We start from the raw sequence: 22,208 nt of genomic DNA on the forward strand, positions 1-22,208 counted from the left end.
CTACCATGCCCCCTTTACCCTTCATGTCCTCTCTTTTTTTCACAACTCACTGAGTCCAGTGGCTGCTGGAATGCTAACTGATTTTATCAGCTCAATCTTATTCAGGAAATCAAAGCTGTAATGAGTTCATGGGTAGAATGGGCACACCATGTTCAGAAGGCAGCATTCCACAGCATTCCTCCTTCTCCTCCTGCTCTTGAGTTTTTAAATTTTTTTTGCCTCTATTCTGTGATGCTTCCTGTGGGTCTGAAGACAGTGTTGATATAAACATCCCATTTAACGCTTGAGCAGTCAGTACTCAATCTCAGTACATAGATCTCGTACAAGTCTCTGTGTTAACTGCTGGCTACTTCTCACTGCAGAGGGATCCTTCTCTGGCCAAGAAGGCAGCAGTATTTTATGGAGATCATAATAAATATTTAGCAGGCAGTTTGAGAACATGTCCTTTGGAAAACAACACTTGTATCCTCAATAGGCTCTGTAACTTCCTGAGCCATGGTCTTTTAATCAAGTTTAGTACTAAGCCTACATATTTTTTCTAGTTGAGCAGGATTCAAATCCAAGGCAAAAGCAGGTGGTTACCCCACCCCACACCCCTTAACCTTTCTGCCACTGTTGCACAAGTAGGCCCACCTTGCTAGATAGGCTGACATTGTAGAACACAGGAGGACCTGTAGAAATTCCATGGATGTGTATATTCCTACAGAAAACTGCCTACTACTTTCTATCATCATGGAAACTGTTCAGCAGAGAGGAAGTTTTCTGGCCAGTTATGTGTTGATTACTTTATGCCCTGCAGCTCAAGCTTGCTGTCTTCAGCAATGGACGCTTGTTATTCTGCGGAGAATCAAGATAGTGGCAATAGTCTTGGTTTGAGGAGTATTTCTGGATTCTTCCTGACAAATGATTTGTAAGGGCAAATCATATTTTTATTTGCTAATCCATGTCTTATAAGGAAAATTATTGTGCATCCATGCAGTATATCTGAATACAAAGTGATTACAGGAAATATAAATCATTCAGGTGACTTTTACCTATGTTCTATTGGTCACAATGAAAACATTGCCCTAACCAAACATCAAGAGAGGCAGAAATAGGCATCCAAGAAGAGAAAATGACATTCTTTTAGCATCCATTATTCTCTGCTATAGATACTTTTTATGTCGAGTGTGCTCCTTAATATAGATATGGAAACTCCAAGAAACAAAAGAACACAATTTAGAAAGCTGTTATTTCTCTACACTCTGATAATTTTGTCAATAAGCCCTAATATTCAAATCAATGTAATTATCTGAAAGCATTATGATTCCACTGCACTAGGAGTTACAAAATCCAATATTGTTTGCAGGAGAAAGGTATTACTCAAAAGTTGTAAGTCTTATAAAATTTTGAAACTTTGTAGAGGATGAACTTTATGAAAAGATAAGATAATTCTTCAATAAAATAGAAGATATATTGTTACTTGACATAAAACCTCAATGTGTTAAACATGTTTGCTAACTTCTAATTAATCTTTGAATTTGATGTTATACAAAATAGGACAGAGAAGAAGAGACCACAGAGTGATCTTCCCCAATGGGCATCTATATCAAATCCCCTCTTCATAAGGTAGGGCAGAAAGACTGTAAAAGTCAAAGTAGGTTGGTGTCTACAGCAAAACAGTGTTTGTTGGATTCAACAGAGCAATCATACACATGATCTGACAGTGACTGTGCCTATATGTGCAGGACATGTACAAGGCTGAGCTGACATAATTCAAGAATGGACAGGGGAAGTGATCACGAAATTCTACACCTACCCAAGGAGCTCTTTAGCCATTGATGGTTCCTGGGAAAGAGAGAGAGTGTTGATTTTCTTCTGTGATGTGCACACTGAAAGGCTGCCCGTGCTCCGGTACATAGCTCTACAAACAGATGTACTTGCAGCTCTAAGTAAACCCTGTGGGATGATGATGATGATGATGATGATGATGATGATGATGATGATGACGACGATGATAATAATAATATACATGAATTTGAAATAAAATAAGGAGATGGAGATAGGGTGTTGGATGGAAGGAAATGAGGTAGAACTGATCAAAATGTCTACACACAGTGCAATTTTCAAATCAATAAAATAAAAAGTAAATAAAACTTATCAAATACAAGGGTCCAATTTCACTGAACAATCAATTTGTAACCATGGAGATACAAGTAAACAATGGGGTTGTGAAAAAGTATTTAACTTTCCTATTAGTGAGAAAATAAAAATCAAGAAACAATGGCCACAGATTTTGGCGAGGATGCAAGCTGTGTCTCCCTGATGGCCTGTGAGTATCTGATAAATCACATTTTATATCAACTTCTTAATACATATGACACTGAAAATTAATAGTACGTGGTCTACGTTTTACCTCTATAAATGTATTTAAGCAAGATTTGAATATGATGACATTAAAATGGGCATTCATTTAAATATATATGTTTCATAAATAAAAACATATTGAAATATGCAGCACATACAGAAAATGGAAAGACAGTGAAATATTTTTAGAGAAATTTTAAAGAATTAAAATTCTACAAATAGTTCATAGAGTTATATCAATGCATTCTGACATATTTTAAAATATAATAATTAATATGTATTGAATGAAATTACAGTAATTATTGTCTATGGGTTCCTGAAGGGTAGGACTTTAAGGACCTTCAGATATTTAAAAAATAGTTATGCAGTAAATCATATATGATAATAAAATTATCTTTGTAATAAAATGCTTACAGACTAAAGAATATATGTTTGTGTTCATGTGATTATAATGTAGAGAACTAAGCCATAAGAGACCCTGAGTTCCCATGAGGGAAAATCTAAGACAGGCAAGCTCCTAGCAGATATTAAAATCTATTTAGAATATACAGAAATAAACTACATTTTAGTTGCAGAAAAATGTCCTGAAAAAAATCAATGGGACAAAACAGAGGAGTCTAAAAAAAATAGAAAAGAAAAAGGCTTTCTAATATGTCTGAATTTAGTAAGTTATGAAGGCAGCATCATAAGCCAAGACAGAAAAGAAATATTAGTCAATAAATAGTGGCAAAATGAGGTAACAAATTTTCCAAGATTATATCAACCAGGAGCACTCTGTCAATATGGATTAGTGACAATATTGGAGGCAAGAGAAAATGTACAGAAATCAAGACTGATTTTGGGGCATGGGTAGATTTTTCTGAGAACAATAAAACTTACAAAGAAGAGAAGGACTAGATGGAATCCTTGAGAGCATAAAGCACTCTGTGCTTCAAACAAATGACAACGAAGCTTCTAAAATGAAATATTTTCATTGTGTATGATAAACGGTTGAATTAAGAAATTAGAACATTATACATGAGAACTGTATCTACATCCTTCACTCCCCACAAACTCCTCCCATGCCTCACCCCAAATTTGTATCTTGAAATATATATATAAATGTTCAATATAAATATATGTGTATGTGCACCTATGTATACACAACCTACTGACTCCATTTAGCATTCTTTTACGTACATGTGTTCAGAGCGAACACTTACAGTGAAATCCTATGTAGAAACTCATCAGTGGAGGAAATAATTCTTCATCCACAACCATTGACCACCTGTAGTTCTTTAGTTATTATAAGTCAATAAGAAAAATAGAGTTAACACAGTATAAAATCGACTAAAGAAATAAACTATTTTAAAAAATTATTCATGGGAATCAAATCTGCATCCTACGAAAGAGCAACAAGTGCTCTAAGGTGAGCTATCTGTCCAGCCCAAACAACTTTTAAAAATTAATATATTCATCACTAATAATAGTGAAGGTAGATATATTTGTTAGGGTCTGTGAATCACTGAAGAATAGTAACCCAGACTCAAATACATGCAAAAGCAAAGAACATTTATTCTTGCATGCAGGGGCCCAATTCCAGCAGGATGGAAGGACCCTGACTGAATTTACAGATTCAGTGGATTCAGTTTTATAGTACAAAAGAGGAAGATTGGGAAGGGGTAGGTGATCTATGTGGCAATTCTCCAGAGGACTGTTAATTAAGAAGGTGTACATATCTGCAGTTATTTTTATCCAATGATTCTAATTCTAGAATTTCTCACTAAATAATAATGTTACACACAAAATAATGTGTTTAAATGGATGTGGAAAATTTATCTAAGAGGGACATGTCCTGGGCAATGAACTGGAAAAAAATACATATATACATATATATGTATATGTTTTCCATGAAAATATAGACAAACAAGTATTATACAGATTGATTGGATTGGATTTATGTGCTTAGGAATATGTGCGTGTGTGTGTGTGTGTGTGTGTGTGTTTGTGTGTGTGTTTGTGATATATCTATATATCTATCTATATATATATATATATATATATATAGATGTATAATATATATATCATTAAGAATAAAGAAGCCATGAATTTGAAGGGTGGAAAAAGGAAGGGAAAATAGGAAGGTTTTGAAGGAGGAAAAGTAAATGATGTAATCATATTATAATCTTGATAATATACATTAATTTAAGAATTCAATACACTTTGAAATATTGAATATTAAAACAATGTCTTCTCTGACCACAACAGAACTAAAATAAAAATCAAACCAATGGTTTAATCTAGAAAGCTCTCGACAATTTGAAAATTAGAAAATATTCCTTTACATCAGTTGTTTTCAACCTGTCAGGGTTGAGACCCCCTTTTTGATGTCACATATCAGATATCATGCATATAAGATATTTACATTATAATTCACAAAAGTAGCAAAAATGCAGTTATGAATAGTAGTAATGAAATAATTTTATGGTTGGGGTCAACACATTGTAAGTTCTGGGGACCTTCCCAGAATCACAAGTACTGAGATGGGACACAGAGTTGGACAAAGACCAAAGATTGATAATTGATCTATGACCTTGTAATTCTCTTACTGTTCTGGGGACCAGAAGCTGATGGCCCCTGGAAACTTAAGTCTTTCTTACTATTCTGTGCTCATAAGTGCTGTTTTTTATTCTGTAGCTCTCCTATTTGTGCTTTAATAAGCGTTGGTTTCCCTCTGTCCCAAGGACATCTCACTGGCCACACAAGAGCCTTAGAACTCATTAATCCTCTCAGGAGACAGCTATATCAGGCTCCTGTCAGTATGCACTTCTTGGTATCAGCAATATTGTCTGTGTTTGGGGGCTGTATGTATATGGCTCTGGATGACCTTTCCTTCAGTCTCTACTCCAAAGTTTGTCTCCATATTTTCTCCTATTAATATTTTTGTTCCCCATTCTAAAAAGGTGTTTGAAGCATTTGCACTTTGGTTGTCCTTCTTCTTGAGCTCCATGTGGACTGTGGATTGTATCTTGGGTAATTGAGCTTTTTGGCTAATATTCACTTAACAGTGAGTGCATATCATGTGTGGGGTTTTTTTTGTGATTGGGTTATCTCACTCAGGATGATATTTTCTAGTTCCATCCATTTGCCTATGAATTTCATAAAGTCATTGTTTTAATAGCTGAGTAGTACTTCATGGTGTAAATGTACCTGAGGCTCAGCCAGAGCATGTCAAATACAAGGGGAATGCTAGTAGTCGACCACTGGACTAAGAACAGGGTACCCACTGGAGAAGTTAGAGAAAGGACTGAAGGAGCTGAGGGGGTTTGCAACCTCATAAGAACAACAATATCAACCAACCAGAGCTCTCAGAGACTAAACCACCATCCAAAGAGTATACATGGACAGACCCATGGCTTCAGCTGCATATTTAGCAGACAATGGCCTTATTGGGCACCAATGGGAGGAGAAGACCTTGATCCTGCCAAGACTTGACCTCTCCCCAATGTAAGGGAATGTTAGGGTGGGAGGCAGGAAGGGATGGGTGGATGGGTCAGGAACACCCTCATAGAAGAAGAGGGATGGGATGAGGGTTTATGAACAGGAAACTTGGAAAGGGGATAACATTTGAAATATAAATAAAAATATATTCAATAAAAAAATAGACTTAAAAACTCATTAACCCTTCGTGAACCAGAGGGAAAAGAAAATGATTAAAATATTTCACACCCCGGCCCGCAGCAGCTCTCTGCTCCCAGACCCGGTGAGAGAGAGACCCAACCGCCTGGTCAGGTGGGCACTCCTGAGGCTGCAGAGCAGAAGAGACCACCAACACTGCTCACCCCTGCCCACATCCCTGGCCCAAGAGGAAACTGTATAAGGCCTCTGGGCTCCCGGGGGGAGGGCCCAGGAGCGGCAGGACACCTGCCTGAGACACCACCGGAACCTGAAAGAAACAGACCGGATAAACAGTTCTCTGCACCCAAATCCCGTGGGAGGGAGAGCTAAACCTTCAGAGAGGCAGACAAGCCTGGGAAACCAGAAGAGACTGCTCCCTGCACACACATCTCGGACGCCAGAGGAAAAAGCCAAAGACCATCTGGAACCCTGGTGCACTGAAGCTCCTGGAAGGGGCGGCACAGGTCTTCCTGGTTGCTGCCCCTGCAGAGAGCCCCTGGGCAGCACCCCACGAGCGAACCTGAGCCTCGGGACCACAGGTAAGACCAAATTTTCTGCTGCAAGAAAGCTGCCTGGTGAACTCAAGACACAGGCCCACAGGAACAGCTGAAGACCTGTAGAGAGGAAAAACTACATGCCCGAAAGCAGAACACACTGTCCCCATAACTGACTGAAAGAGAGGAAAACAGGTCTACAGCACTCCTGACACACAGGCTTATAGGACAGTCTAGCCACTGTCAGAAATAGCAGAACAAAGTAACACTAGAGATAATCTGATGGCGAGAGGCAAGCGCAGGAACCCAAGCAACAGAAACCAAGACTACATGCCATCATCGGAGCCCAATTCTCCCACCAAAACAAACATGGAATATCCAAACACACCAGAAAAGCAAGACCTAGTTTCAAAATCATATTTGATCATGATGCTGGAGGACTTCAAGAAAGACATGAACACACTTAGGGAAACACAGGAAAACATTAATAAACAAGTAGAAGCCTACAGAGAGGAATCGCAAAAATCCCTGAAAGAATTCCAGGAAAAAACAATCAAACAGTTGAAGGAATTAAAAATGGAAATAGAAGCAATCAAGAAAGAACACATGGAAACAACCCTGGATATAGAAAACCAAAAGAAGAGACAAGGAGCTGTAGATACAAGCTTCACCAACAGAATACAAGAGATGGAAGAGAGAATCTCAGGAGCAGAAGATTCCATAGAAATCATTGACTCAACTGTCAAAGATAATGTAAAGCGGAAAAAGCTACTGGTCCAAAACATACAGGAAATCCAGGACTCAATGAGAAGATCAAACCTAAGGATAATAGGTATAGAAGAGAGTGAAGACTCCCAGCTCAAAGGACCAGTAAATATCTTCAACAAAATCATAGAAGAAAACTTCCCTAACCTAAAAAAAGAGATACCCATAGACATACAAGAAGCCTACAGAACTCCAAATAGATTGGACCAGAAAAGAAACACCTCCCGTCACATAATTGTCAAAACACCAAACGCACAAAATAAAGAAAGAATATTAAAAGCAGTAAGGGAAAAAGGTCAAGTAACATATAAAGGGAGACCTATCAGAATCACACCAGACTTCTCGCCAGAAACTATGAAGGCCAGAAGATCCTGGACTGATGTCATACAGACCCTAAGAGAACACAAATGCCAGCCCAGGTTATTGTATCCAGCAAAACTCTCAATTAACATTGATGGAGAAACCAAGATATTCCATGACAAAACCAAATTTACACAATATCTTTCTACAAATCCAGCACTACAAAGGATAATAAATGGTAAAGCCCAACATACGGAGGCAAGCTATACCCTAGAAGAAGCAAGAAACTAATCGTCTTGGCAACAAAACAAAGAGAATGAAAGCACACAAACATAACCTCACATCCAAATATGAATATAAAGGGAAACAATAATCACTATTCCTTAATATCTCTCAATATCAATGGCCTCAACTCCCCAATAAAAAGACATAGATTAACAAACTGGATACGCAACGAGGACCCTGCATTCTGCTGCCTACAGGAAACACACCTCAGAGACAAAGACAGACACTACCTCAGAGTGAAAGGCTGGAAAACAACTTTCCAAGCAAATGGTCAGAAGAAGCAAGCTGGAGTAGCCATTCTAATATCAAATAAAATCAATTTCCAACTAAAAGTCATCAAAAAAGATAAGGAAGGACACTTCATATTCATCAAAGGAAAAATCCACCAAGATGAACTCTCAATCCTAAATATCTATGCCCCAAATACAAGGGCACCTACATACGTAAAAGAAAGCTTACTAAAGCTCAAAACACACATTGCACCTCACACAATAATAGTGGGAGATTTCAACACCCCACTCTCATCAATGGACAGATCATGGAAACAGAAATTAAACAGTGATGTCGACAGACTAAGAGAAGTCATGAGCCAAATGGACTTAACGGATATTTATAGAACATTCTATCCTAAAGCAAAAGGATATACCTTCTTCTCAGCTCCTCATGGTACTTTCTCCAAAATTGACCATATAATTGGTCAAAAAACGGGCCTCAACAGGTACAGAAAGATAGAAATAATACCATGCGTGCTATCGGACCACCACGGCCTAAAACTGGTCTTCAATAACAATAAGGGAAGAATGCCCACATATACATGGAAATTGAACAATGCTCTACTCAATGATAACCTGGTCAAGGAAGAAATAAAGAAAGAAATTAAAAACTTTTTAGAATTTAATGAAAATGAAGGTACAACATACCCAAACTTATGGGACACAATGAAAGCTGTGCTAAGAGGAAAACTCATAGCGCTGAGTGCCTGCAGAAAGAAACAGGAAAGAGCATATGTCAGCAGCTTGACAGCACACCTAAAAGCTCTAGAACAAAAAGAAGCAAATACACCCAGGAGGAGTAGAAGGCAGGAAATAATCAAACTCAGAGCTGAAATCAACCAAGTAGAAACAAAAAGGACCATAGAAAGAATCAACAGAACCAAAAGTTGGTTCTTTGAGAAAATCAACAAGATAGATAAACCCTTAGCCAGACTAACGAGAGGACACAGAGAGTGCGTCCAAATTAACAAAATCAGAAAAGAAAAGGGAGACATAACTACAGATTCAGAGGAAATTCAAAAAATCATCAGATCTTACTATAAAAACCTATATTCAACAAAATTTGAAAATCTTCAGGAAATGGACAATTTCCTAAACAGATACCAGGTATCGAAGTTAAATCAGGAACAGATAAACCAGTTAAACAACCCCATAACTCCTAAGGAAATAGAAGCAGTCATTAAAGGTCTCCCAACCAAAAAGAGCCCAGGTCCAGACAGGTTTAGTGCAGAATTCTATCAAACCTTCATAGAAGACCTCATACCAATATTATCCAAACTATTCCACAAAATTGAAACAGATGGAGCCCTACCGAATTCCTTCTACGAAGCCACAATTACTCTTATACCTAAACCACACAAAGACACAACAAAGAAAGAGAACTTCAGACCAATTTCCCTTATGAATATCGACGCAAAAATACTCAATAAAATTCTGGCAAACCGAATTCAAGAGCACATCAAAACAATCATCCACCATGATCAAGTAGGCTTCATCCCAGGCATGCAGGGATGGTTTAATATACGGAAAACCATCAACGTGATCCATTATATAAACAAACTGAAAGAACAGAACCACATGATCATTTCATTAGATGCTGAGAAAGCATTTGACAAAATTCAACACCCCTTCATGATAAAAGTCCTGGAAAGAATAGGAATTCAAGGCCCATACCTAAACATAGTAAAAGCCATATACAGCAAACCAGTTGCTAACATTAAACTAAATGGAGAGAAACTTGAAGCAATCCCACTAAAATCAGGGACTAGACAAGGCTGCCCACTCTCTCCCTACTTATTCAATATAGTTCTTGAAGTTCTAGCCAGAGCAATCAGACAACAAAAGGAGATCAAGGGGATACAGATCGGAAAAGAAGAGGTCAAAATATCACTATTTGCAGATGACATGATAGTATATTTAAGTGATCCCAAAAGTTCCACCAGAGAACTACTAAAGCTGATAAACAACTTCAGCAAAGTGGCTGGGTATAAAATTAACTCAAATAAATCAGTTGCCTTCCTCTATACAAAAGAGAAACAAGCCGAGAAAGAAATTAGGGAAACGACACCCTTCATAATAGACCCAAATAATATAAAGTACCTCGGTGTGACTTTAACCAAGCAAGTAAAAGATCTGTACAATAAGAACTTCAAGACACTGAGGAAAGAAATTGAAGAAGACCTCAGAAGATGGAAAGATCTCCCATGCTCATGGATTGGCAGGATTAATATAGTAAAAATGGCCATTTTACCAAAAGCAATCTACAGATTCAATGCAATCCCCATCAAAATACCAATCCAATTCTTCAAAGAGTTAGACAGAACAATTTGCAAATTCATCTGGAATAACAAAAAACCCAGGATAGCTAAAGCTATCCTCAACAATAAAAGGACTTCAGGGGGAATCACTATCCCTGAACTCAAGCAGTATTACAGAGCAATAGTGATAAAAACTGCATGGTATTGGTACAGAGACAGACAGATAGACCAATGGAATAGAATTGAAGACCCAGAAATGAACCCACACACCTATGGTCACTTGATTTTTGACAAAGGATCCAAAACCATCCAATGGAAAAAAGATAGCATTTTCAGCAAATGGTGCTGGTTCAACTGGAAATACTCAAGTGAATAAAAAAAATGCAAAAAAAATATTTCACACAGGGACTATGCATAGACACATATGTAATCATACACACACACACACACACACACATACACACACACACACACACACACAAGTCAGGCCCAACAACTTGTCTTAGCAGCTCCACATGTGTTCTTGCATACTTGTATATGTACGCACATACCTACATATGTATGGATAGTCAAACATACACATAGAGAAATCTGGATGGATGGGGCATAGACCCCCTAAACCACACAGATAATTCAGTGGATAAGTGGGGCAGAGCCCCAGTTGCCACCACCTTATTCCTCCTCTCAGGCTTTTTTATAATCCCTTAGACAAAAATTTGTTAGACAATTACCTCATAGATAAAGTACTATATAAAAGGGGAGTTACAGAAGGACATTGATATTAAGTTCAAAGCAGTGTTTCATTCTATAAGCTCATTATAAATTCAAAGCAACAGTTTCACGTGGTCTTGCTTTATCATAGTGCATACCTGTGGCTTTATCCTTGGATCTGACTTAGAATGAATGTTTTTTCCTTGATCACAATTTGTCCCAAGCCTATTTCTCTTTTTAGTGTAAGTGTGAAAGATCATTATATTCCTTATTATGTAGACTTTACTTACTATTTTATGAGGAGTGGTCACACTCTGTTCTTGAGTCTAACTATAAGTCAAGTGTCTTAAGAAAGAATAGTGGCTGCATCTCAATCCAGGCTGCACTATACTACCAGAGACTTCTACACTCGAATTCTAGACAAGAAAAAGGAGAGACAAATGGGTCCAGTTTGGGAAGAGTCAGGTATTTTTCTTTCATCTTAAGCATTAATTAAAAAAAAAAAGAAACCCATATTCCTCTTATTTGGAATTGATTTTTGTATGAACTGAGAGCAATAGCTATTATAATTGGTATATGAGTATTTTCAAATTCATGAAGTGCATGCTCTTATTTTGACTATTATAAACATACTAAAATAAAATCATGAAATATGAAAAAAAAGAATTTGCCAGGTGACAATGGCTACAGAAACCAAGATACGTGAAAAATGAGTCTCTTGTCTATATGTCTCAAAGAATGCCACACTGCAACCAACTCAGACCTAAATTTCACGGATGTCATTGCCAGGTAATTGGATTTGTCAAGGCACATTTCATTCTTCTGGTCTGATTTAGGTAGTGGTGATCCATTCTGCTGCATGTGCACAGCGCTAAAGGCCTCAGCATTGCAACCCCCTCCTACCTCTGCATTCTTCAGCTTAGGGAAATCACTTATTTAGGCTGCCTATGCACATCAAATATCCAGAAAGTACAGAAAGTCACAGTCTTGTTAGAACCAATATGTTTTTGAGGAACGTTTTCGTAAGCAGATTTGTCTCCTAAAAGCACAAATTTGATTATTTTGTTAGTTTTGCTGAGAATACTTCCACATCTCCATTATCTGACTAATCCATCTCTGCTTCTCAATCACACATCCAAGACCCACATTTTGCAGCAGCTTTCTAACCTCTGTCCGAAAAGCCTGTGGTCCAAACAAGGCAGCCCCCCTAACTAAACGCGCATGCACGCTCTTGCTGTTCAGTCCGTAAAAACCCCTTTCCCCACCGAAGGTCCACCTTGCTTGTGTCTGTCAAAGCTGTAGGTTTCTTTTCAATCCCATGAGACATTTTACTTTTATGCTCTTACTATCTTTTGAGCATCGTCTTTATTTGCATTAGTGAAAAATAATTACTCGCCTGCCAGACCTGTTGTGCTACAGCTTAGCCCTTGTTGTAGCACTATGGAGAGATAGCAGGAACAATACGAGGCAGGACCTAGTGTAGGTGGGTTTTGACATTAAGAGCACTGCCAGCCGAAGGGTCTAAGATAGGCTCTGGGGACCTGGTTACTCCCTTACAATGGCTCATTGTTACAGTAAGGGAGAGCTTGATTCTGGAATTTCTCTTGCTTCCTGTTTCACCATGTGATCTTTCCTTGATAAGTTTCCTCACTGTGATGTCATCAGCTAGGTTGTGATGCAGCCTCAGTCCTCAGTGGTGAAGACACTGACATCATGCTCCTCGACAGTCAAATGTCTGTCGAGCTAGCAAAATTTTCTGTATTACATACCATACTACCTGTATTTTATTATATCTATCCAAGAAGGACTAAAACAACAGCATGATTTTAGCTTTTTTCTAATATACTTTGAGCCCCTTCGGTGCATCACCTAAATGTCTTCTCCTGGGTCTGTGCCCTCAGAGCCAATGCTTGCTCAGTTTTATTCTTTCTGAGATGGATCTCCAACACACATGCAGATGGCTAGAAATAATCTTATGGAGGGCTGAAACATAACATGTACATTTGATTTTAGGTGCTTGGAAGTCTTAATCAAGGGACGAAAGAATGAGATGCTTAGGATGATGACAAGTCATGTCATTGGTGGGTCTGTGAACTTCCTGAACTTGTCAAACCTGTCCTAATATTGTGCTGTTTAATAATTCTGTTATCCAATTCTCCCCTGAATGCTATAAGACATTGCAATAATATCCCTCTGTCTTACTTTCTTTCATGACTCTGTGATAAAGTACTCTAACAAAAACAATTTAATGAAGCGCACAGTTCAAAAATGTTGACATCCCATCATGGCAGGGGAGTTAAGGGAACAGGAATGAAAGTGTCTGGTCACATAACATCCAGCATCAGAAGAGAGTAGTCCATGAATGCAATGGACACCCATTCATTTTCACTCAGCCATGGACCTGACCCACTAAATGGTGCCACCCACAATTACAATGGCTCTTCCCATACCAATGAACATAATTAAGGCAATCCCTCTCAGACATGCTCTAGGCCCATTTCCATGGTAATTCTAGAGTCTGTCAAGTTGACAAAACTACCTGTTACACCATCCAAGAAATGTTCTTCCTTGATTATGCTAGCTCAAGTTGTTTTGTTTCCCTCCAGTACCAATAACAACCATGAGTTCTTGACCCCTTATGTGTTTGAAAACTGTTGATCAAAGAATTAGAGGGTTGAAAAAGTATAAGTGAACAGTGTTGGATAACATCCTCACTTGGACTTGGGGGGCATAAAAGTATCTTGTTTTGTAGATGTGATTGAAGACACCAATAAATTCAAAGATAGCTTGTCATATATTTGAATTCATCACTATTTAGCTCCTTCTACTCTTCAACCCAGTCCTCCAAGAATGAGCTCTGAGATGCCCTGGTATACAGTTCCAATGCTGTCCTAGTCCACTGCTCCCCAAGGCTGATGTTTCCCTTTTCTCTATTGGGGTGCCTTGTTTCCTCATCTGATACAAACTTAGGGCTGAGCTATTTTGTTTGTTTCCATTGGACATCACCACAGCTCCCTAGTGCTTTATTAAGTATTTCTGTAGTTTCAGGGATCTGTCCACATTTGAAATAAGCCCATTACTGAAAGGTCCTGAATACAGAATAATTTATAGACACCACCAAGCAGAGTACGGCTAGCTTTATGAATTATGAGCTCTATCACTTGATGCTTTTGACTTGTGCCAGCTAATTTCTGCTTGCAAGTGTAGCTTACCTCTGACCTAGCATGAACAGCTATATAAAAATAGCACAACAGCTACTGGAAAAATTAACCTTAGAAAAATGAACTTCTGGTTTGAAATCAACACACGCTTTCAGACACTGGGCTGATAGACAGGAGTAAAAAAGTGTTCACCCCTTCCCCTATGAACAGGAAGGCAGAAGTCTGTTTTTAACTTTCCCGAGACAGTTACCTAACACCTTTTTTCTAGGGTCCTGTTTACAAAATGTCAGACTCTCTCCCCAACACTGTGTGCTTCCTGATTATTTATCTAGAGGAGCTACTTCTGGTATTTGCAAGGCCAAGAATTCCCATATATTCTGATGTGGCTGTAAATTACTGTCATTTGGAAAGCAATTTTTGCCAACTTTAACAATCCTCAAGTCCTTTGACACAGAGCTTGAGGTTTTCTAGATATATACTTTAAAAATTAAATAAATCTGAAATGCACAATATATTTCCAAGATTCTTAGTGGCAGGCTAACTTATGACATGAAAGAATAATAGGGAGATGCCCACCGGGGGCAGAGTGCATAAGGAAATGGATGACCCACAAAATGATCTGATCCAGGTTTGCTTCAAAATAAATTACCTTTATACTAGATTATCCTTCTTTTTTTTTTTTATTAACTTGAGTATTTCTTATATACATTTCAAGTGTTATTCCCTTTCCCGGTTTCCGGGCAAACATCCCCCTCCCCCCTCCCCTTCCTTATGGGTGTTCCCCTCCCAACCCTCCCCCCATTGCCGCCCTCCCCCCATAGTCTAGTTCACTGGGGGTTCAGTCTTAGCAGGACCCAGGGCTTCAACTTCCACTGGTGCTCTTACTAGGATATACATTGCTACCTATGAGGTCAGAGTCCAGGGTCAGTCCATGTATAGTCTTTAGGTAGTGGCTTAGTCCCTGGAAGCTCTGGTTGCTTGGCATTGTTGTACTTTTGGGGTCTCGAGCCCCTTCAAGCTCTTCCAGTTCTTTCTCTGATTCCTTCAACGGGGGACCTATTCTCAGTTCAGTGGTTTGCTGCTGGCATTCGCCTCTGTATTTGCTGTATTCTGGCTGTGTCTCTCAGGAGCGATCTACATCCGGCTCCTGTCGGTCTGCACTTCTTTGCTTCATCCATCTTGTCTAATTGGGTGGCTGTATATGTATGGGCCACATGTGGGGCAGGCTCTGAATGGGTGTTCCTTCACTCTCTGTTTTAATCTTTGCCACTCCCTTCCCTGCCAAGGGTATTCTTTTTCCTCATTTAAAGAAGGAGTGAAGCATTCACATTTTGATCATCTGTCTTGAGTTTCGTTTGTTCTAGGGATCTAGGGTAATTCAAGCATTTGGGCTAATAGGCACTTATCAATGAGTGCATACCATGTATGTCTTTCTGTGATTGGGTTAGCTCACTCAGGATGATATTTTCCAGTTCCAACCATTTGCCTACGAATTTCATAAACTCGTTGTTTTTGATAGCTGAGTAATATTCCATTGTGTAGATGTACCACATTTTCTGTATCCATTCCTCTGTTGAAGGGCATCTGGGTTCTTTCCATTTTCTGGCTATTATAAATAAGGCTGCGATGAACATAGTGGAGCACGTGTCTCTTTTATATGTTGAGGCATCTTTTGGGTATATGCCCAAGAGAGGTATAGCTGGATCCTCAGGCAGTTCAATGTCCAATTTTCTGAGGAACCTCCAGACTGATTTCCAGAATGGTTTTACCAGTCTGCAATCCCACCAACAATGGAGGACTGTTCCTCTTTCTCCACATCCTCGCCAGCATCTGCTGTCACCTGAGTTTTTGATCTTAGCCATTCTCACTGGTGTGAGGTGAAATCTCAGGGTTGTTTTGATTTGCATTTCCCTTATGACTAAAGATGTTGAACATTTCTTTAGGTGTTTCTCAGCCATTCGGCATTCCTCAGCTGTGAATTCTTTGTTTAGCTCTGAACCCCATTTTTTAATAGGGTTATTTGTTTCCCTGCGGTCTAACTTCTTGAGTTCTTTGTATATTTTGGATATAAGGCCTCTATCTGTTGTAGGATTGGTAAAGATCTTTTCCCAATCTGTTGGTTGCTGTTTTGTCCTAACCACAGTGTCCTTTGCCTTACAGAAGCTTTGCAGTTTTATGAGATCCCATTTGTCGATTCTTGATCTTAGAGCATAAGCCATTGGTGTTTTGTTCAGGAAATTTTTTCCAGTGCCCATGTGTTCCAGATGCTTCCCTAGTTTTTCTTCTATTAGTTTGAGTGTGTCTGGTTTGATGTGGAGGTCCTTGATCCATTTGGACTTAAGCTTTGTACAGGGTGATAAGCATGGATCGATCTGCATTCTTCTACATGTTGCCCTCCAGTTGAACCAGCACCATTTGCTGAAAATGCTATCTTTTTTCCATTGGATGGTTTTGGCTCCTTTGTCAAAAATCAAGTGACCATAGGAGTGTGGGTTCATTTCTGGGTCTTCAATTCTGTTCCATTGGTCTATCTGTCTGTCTCTGTATCAATACCATGCAGTTTTTATCACTATTGCTCTGTAATACTGCTTGAGTTCAGGGATAGTGATTCCCCCTGAAGTCCTTTTATTGTTGAGGATAGCTTTAGCTATCCAAGGTTTTTTGTTATTCCAGATGAATTTGCAAATTGTTCTGTCTAACTCTTTGAAGAATTGGATTGGTATTTTGATGGGGATTGCATTGAATCTGTAGATTGCTTTTGGTAAAATGGCCATTTTTACTATATTAATCCTGCCAATCCATGAGCATGGGAGATCTTTCCATCTTCTGAGGTCTTCTTCGATTTCTTTCCTCAGTGTCTTGAAGTTCTTATTGTACAGATCTTTTACTTGCTTGGTTAAAGTCACACCGAGGTACTTTATATTATTTGGGTCTATTATGAAGGGTGTCGTTTCCCTAATTTCTCTCTCGGCTTGTTTCTCTTTTGTATAGAGGAAGGCAACTGATTTATTTGAGTTAATTTTATACCCAGCCACTTTGCTGAAGTTGTTTATCAGCTTTAGTAGTTCTCTGGTGTAACTTTTGGGATCACTTAAATATACTATCGTGTCATCTGCAAATAGTGATATTTTGACCTCTTCTTTTCCGATCTGTATCCCCTTGATCTCCTTTTGTTGTCTGATTGCTCTGGCTAGAACTTCAAGAACTATATTGAATAAGTAGGGAGAGAGTGGGCAGCCTTGTCTAGTCCCTGATTTTAGTGGGATTGCTTCAAGTTTCTCTCCATTTAGTTTAATGTTAGCAACTGGTTTGCTGTATATGGCTTTTACTATGTTTAGGTATGGGCCTTGAATTCCTATTCTTTCCAGGACTTTTATCATGAAGGGGTGTTGAATTTTGTCAAATGCTTTCTCAGCATCTAATGAAATGATCATGTGGTTCTGTTCTTTCAGTTTGTTTATATAATGGATCACGTTGATGGTTTTCCATATATTAAACCATCCCTGCATGCCTGGGATGAAGCCTACTTGATCATGGTGGATGATTGTTTTGATGTGCCCTTGAATTCGGTTTGCCAGAATTTTATTGAGTATTTTTGCGTCGATATTCATAAGGGAAATTGGTCTGAAGTTCTCTTTCTTTGTTGTGTCTTTGTGTGGTTTAGGTATAAGAGTAATTGTGGCTTCGTAGAAGGAATTCGGTAGGGCTCCATCTGTTTCAATTTTGTGGAATAGTTTGGATAATATTGGTATGAGGTCTTCTATGAAGGTTTGATAGAATTCTGCACTAAACCCGTCTGGACCTGGGCTCTTTTTGGTTGGGAGACCTTTAATGACTGCTTCTATTTCCTTAGGAGTTATGGGGTTGTTTAACTGGTTTATCTGTTCCTGATTTAACTTCGATACCTGGTATCTGTCTAGGAAATTGTCCATTTCCTGAAGATTTTCAAGTTTTGTTGAATATAGGTTTTTATAGTAAGATCTGATGATTTTTTGAATTTCCTCTGAATCTGTAGTTATGTCTCCCTTTTCATTTCTGATTTGTTAATTTGGACGCACTCTCTGTGTCCTCTCGTTAGTCTGGCTAAGGGTTTATCTATCTTGTTGATTTTCTCAAAGAACCAACTTTTGGTTCTGTTGATTCTTTCTATGGTCCTTTTTGTTTCTACTTGGTTGATTTCAGCTCTGAGTTTGATTATTTCCTGCCTTCTACTCCTCCTGGGTGTATTTGCTTCTTTTTGTTCTAGAGCTTTTAGGTGTGCTGTCAAGCTGCTGACATATGCTCTTTCCTGTTTCTTTCTGCAGGCATTCAGCACTATGAGTTTTCCTCTTAGCACAGCTTTCATTGTGTCCCATAAGTTTGGGTATGTTGTACCTTCATTTTCATTAAATTCTAAAAAGTTTTTAATTTCTTTCTTTATTTCTTCCTTGACCAGGTTATCATTGAGTAGAGCATTGTTCAATTTCCACGTATATGTGGGCATTCTTCCCTTATTGTTATTGAAGACCAGTTTTAGGCCGTGGTGGTCCGATAGCACGCATGGTATTATTTCTATCTTTCTGTACCTGTTGAGGCCCGTTTTTTGACCAATTATATGGTCAATTTTGGAGAAAGTACCATGAGGAGCTGAGAAGAAGGTATATCCTTTTGCTTTAGGATAGAATGTTCTATAAATATCCGTTAAGTCCATTTGGCTCATGACTTCTCTTAGTCTGTCGACATCACTGTTTAATTTCTGTTTCCATGATCTGTCCATTGATGAGAGTGGGGTGTTGAAATCTCCCACTATATTGTGTGAGGTGCAATGTGTGTTTTGAGCTTTAGTAAGCTTTCTTTTACGTATGTAGGTGCCCTTGTATTTGGGGCATAGATATTTAGGATTGAGAGTTCATCTTGGTGGATTTTTCCTTTGATGAATATGAAGTGTCCTTCCTTATCTTTTTTGATGACTTTAGTTGGAAATTGATTTTATTTGATATTAGAATGGCTACTTCAGCTTGCTTCTTCTGACCATTTGCTTGGAAAGTTGTTTTCCAGCCTTTCACTCTGAGGTAGTGTCTGTCTTTGTCTCTGAGGTGTGTTTCCTGTAGGCAGCAGAATGCAGGGTCCTCGTTGCGTATCCAGTTTGTTAATCTATGTCTTTTTATTGGGGAGTTGAGGCCATTGATGTTGAGAGATATTAAGGAATAGTGATTATTGCTTCCCGTTATATTCATATTTGGATGTGAGGTTATGTTTGTGTGCTTTCATTCTCTTTGTTTTGTTGCCAAGACGATTAGTTTCTTGCTTCTTCTAGGGTATAGCTTGCCTCCTTATGTTGGGCTTTACCATTTATTATCCTTTGTAGTGCTGGATTTGTAGAAAGATATTGTGTAAATTTTGTTTTGTCATGGAATATCTTGGTTTCTCCATCAATGTTAATCGAGAGTTTTGCTGGATACAGTAACCTGGGCTGGCATTTGTGTTCTCTTAGGTTCTGTATGACATCAGTCCAGGATCTTCTGGCCTTCATAGTTTCTGGCGAGAAGTCTGGTGTGATTCTGATAGGTCTGCCTTTATATGTTACTTGACCTTTTTCCCTTACTGCTTTTAATATTCTTTCTTTATTTTGTGCATTTGGTGTTTTGACAATTATGTGACGGGAGTTGTTTGTTTTCTGGTCCAATCTATTTGGAGTTCTGTAGGCTTCTTGTATGTCTATGGGTATCTCTTTTTTTAGGTTAGGGAAGTTTTCTTCTATGATATTGTTGAAGATATTTACTGGTCCTTTGAGCTGGGAGTCTTCACTCTCTTCTATACCTATTATCCTTAGGTTTGATCTTCTCATTGAGTCCTGGATTTCCTGTATGTTTTGGACCAGTAGCTTTTTCCGCTTTACATTATCTTTGACAGTTGAGTCAATGATTTCTATGGAATCTTCTGCTCCTGAGATTCTCTCTTCCATCTCTTGTATTCTGTTGGTGAAGCTTGTATCTACAGCTCCTTGTCTCTTCTTTTGGTTTTCTATATCCAGGGTTGTTTCCATGTGTTCTTTCTTGATTGCTTCTATTTCCATTTTTAATTCCTTCAACTGTTTGATTGTTTTTTCCTGGAATTCTTTCAGGGATTTTTGTGTCTCCTCTCTATGGGCTTCTACTTGTTTATTTATGTTTTCCTGGAATTCTTTCAGGCATTTTTGCGATTCCTCTCTGTAGGCTTCTACTTGTTCTCTAAGGGAGTTCTTCACGTCTTTCTTGAAGTCCTCCAGCATCATGATCAAAAATGATTTTGAAAGTAGATCTTGCTTTTCTGGTGTGTTTGGATATTCCATGTTTGTTTTGATGGGAGAATTGGGCTCCGATGGTGCCATGTAGTCTTGGTTTCTGTTGCTTGTGTTCCTGCGCTTGCCTCTCGCCATCAGATTATCTCTAGTGTTACTTTGTTCTGCTATTTCTGACAGTGGCTAGACTGTCCTATAAGCCTGTGTGTCAGGAGTGCTGTAGACCTGTTTTCCTCTCTTTCAGTCAGTTATGGGGACAGAGTGTTCTGCTTTCGGGCGTGTAGTTTTTCCTCTCTACAGGTCTTCAGCTGTTCCTGTGGGCCTGTGTCTTGAGTTCACCAGGCAGCTTTCTTGCAGCAGAAAATTTGGTCTTACCTGTGGTCCCGAGGCTCAAGTTCGCTCTTGGGGTGCTGCCCACGGGCTCTCTGCAGTGGCAGCAACCAGGAAGACCTGTGCCGCCCCTTCCGGGAGCTTCAGTGCACCAGGGTTCCAGATGGTCTTTGGCTTTTTCCTCTGGCGTCCGAGATGTGTGTGCAGAGAGCAGTCTCTTCTGGTTTCCCAGGCTTGTCTGCCTCTCTGAAGGTTTAGCTCTCCCTCCCACAGGATTTGGGTGCAGAGAACTGTTTGTCTGGTCTGTTTCCTTCAGGTTCTGGCGGTGTCTCAGGCAGGGGTCCTGCTGCTCCTGGGCCCTCCCCCACGGGAGCCCAGAGGCCTTATACAGTTTCCTCTTGGGCCAGGGATGTGGGCAGGGGTGAGCAGTGTTGGTGGTCTCTTCTGCTCTGCAGCCTCAGGAGTGCCCACCTGACCAGGCGGTTGGGTCTCTCTCTCACGGGGTCTGGGAGCAGAGAGCTGCTGCGGGCCGGGATCCGTGGGTGTGGGACTTCCGGTAAACACAGGACGTGCCCGGTCCTAGAGGAATTCTGCTTCCGTGTGTCCCAAGCTCACCAGGCAGCTTTCTTGCAGCAGAAAAGTTGGTCTTACCTGTGGTCCCGAGGCTCAAGTTCGCTCGTGGGGTGCTGCCCACGGGCTCTCTGCAGCGGCAGCAACCAGGAAGACCTGTGCAGCCCCTTCCGGGAGCTTCAGTGCACCAGGGTTCCAGATGGTCTTTGGCTTTTTCCTCTGGCGTCCGAGATGTGTGTGCAGAGAGCAGTCTCTTCTGGTTTCCCAGGCTTCTAGATTATCCTTCTTAAGGGTGATATATTTACTTTAACAGAGACTATTAGGATACCATAATATTGCCAAGGCCTTTAAATAGGATGGGAGCATGCTTGTGATATAGTAATTATTTTCAAATTAAAAAAAATGATTTTTGAAACTGACACATTTTAATCACCTGTGTCTAGAAAGGGATTAAACTCCACTCAATAAAAGTTGTGGGGATACTGATAGGGTGACATATTGACCCTGAAGCCCAAACTAAAATGTAGATACTCAAGCATTAGAAACCTGATCTTGAAAAAGCAATCCTTGTTCGCTGTTGGTGGGAGTGCTACTAGTACAGACACTATAGAGGATCCTTAAAAAGCTAGAACTGGATCCACCCTATGGCCCAGTTATGGCACTGTTAGACATGTGCACTCCTCAGAGCTATGTGCTCATTCATGTCAGTGCTGTTCTACTCCCAATATCCAGGAAGCAGAAATAGACTCAATGTCCATCAACTGAAGACTAGATAGCAAAAATGTGGTATGGTACACCTA

At 39.5% G+C, this 22,208-nt stretch overlaps 2 long non-coding RNA genes across 7 annotated transcripts in view; one reads left to right on the forward strand and one right to left on the reverse strand.

Moving 5' to 3' along the window:
• Window positions 1-22,208, reverse strand: part of LOC148007933 (uncharacterized) — a 258,830-nt gene that overhangs the window by 134,631 nt on the left and 101,991 nt on the right. The window lies entirely within an intron of this gene.
• Window positions 2,258-22,208, forward strand: part of LOC148007934 (uncharacterized) — a 61,950-nt gene continuing 41,999 nt past the window's right edge. Inside the window, exon 1 of the long non-coding RNA XR_015648280.1 lies at window positions 2,258-2,311. This is a non-coding gene — a long non-coding RNA (uncharacterized LOC148007934). The remainder of the gene's footprint in view (window positions 2,312-22,208) is intronic.

Source organism: Rattus norvegicus, chromosome 1 (genome assembly GCF_021556685.1).
Source record: "Rattus norvegicus strain SHRSP/BbbUtx chromosome 1, alternate assembly SHRSP_T2T, whole genome shotgun sequence".
NCBI lineage: Eukaryota > Metazoa > Chordata > Mammalia > Rodentia > Muridae > Rattus > Rattus norvegicus.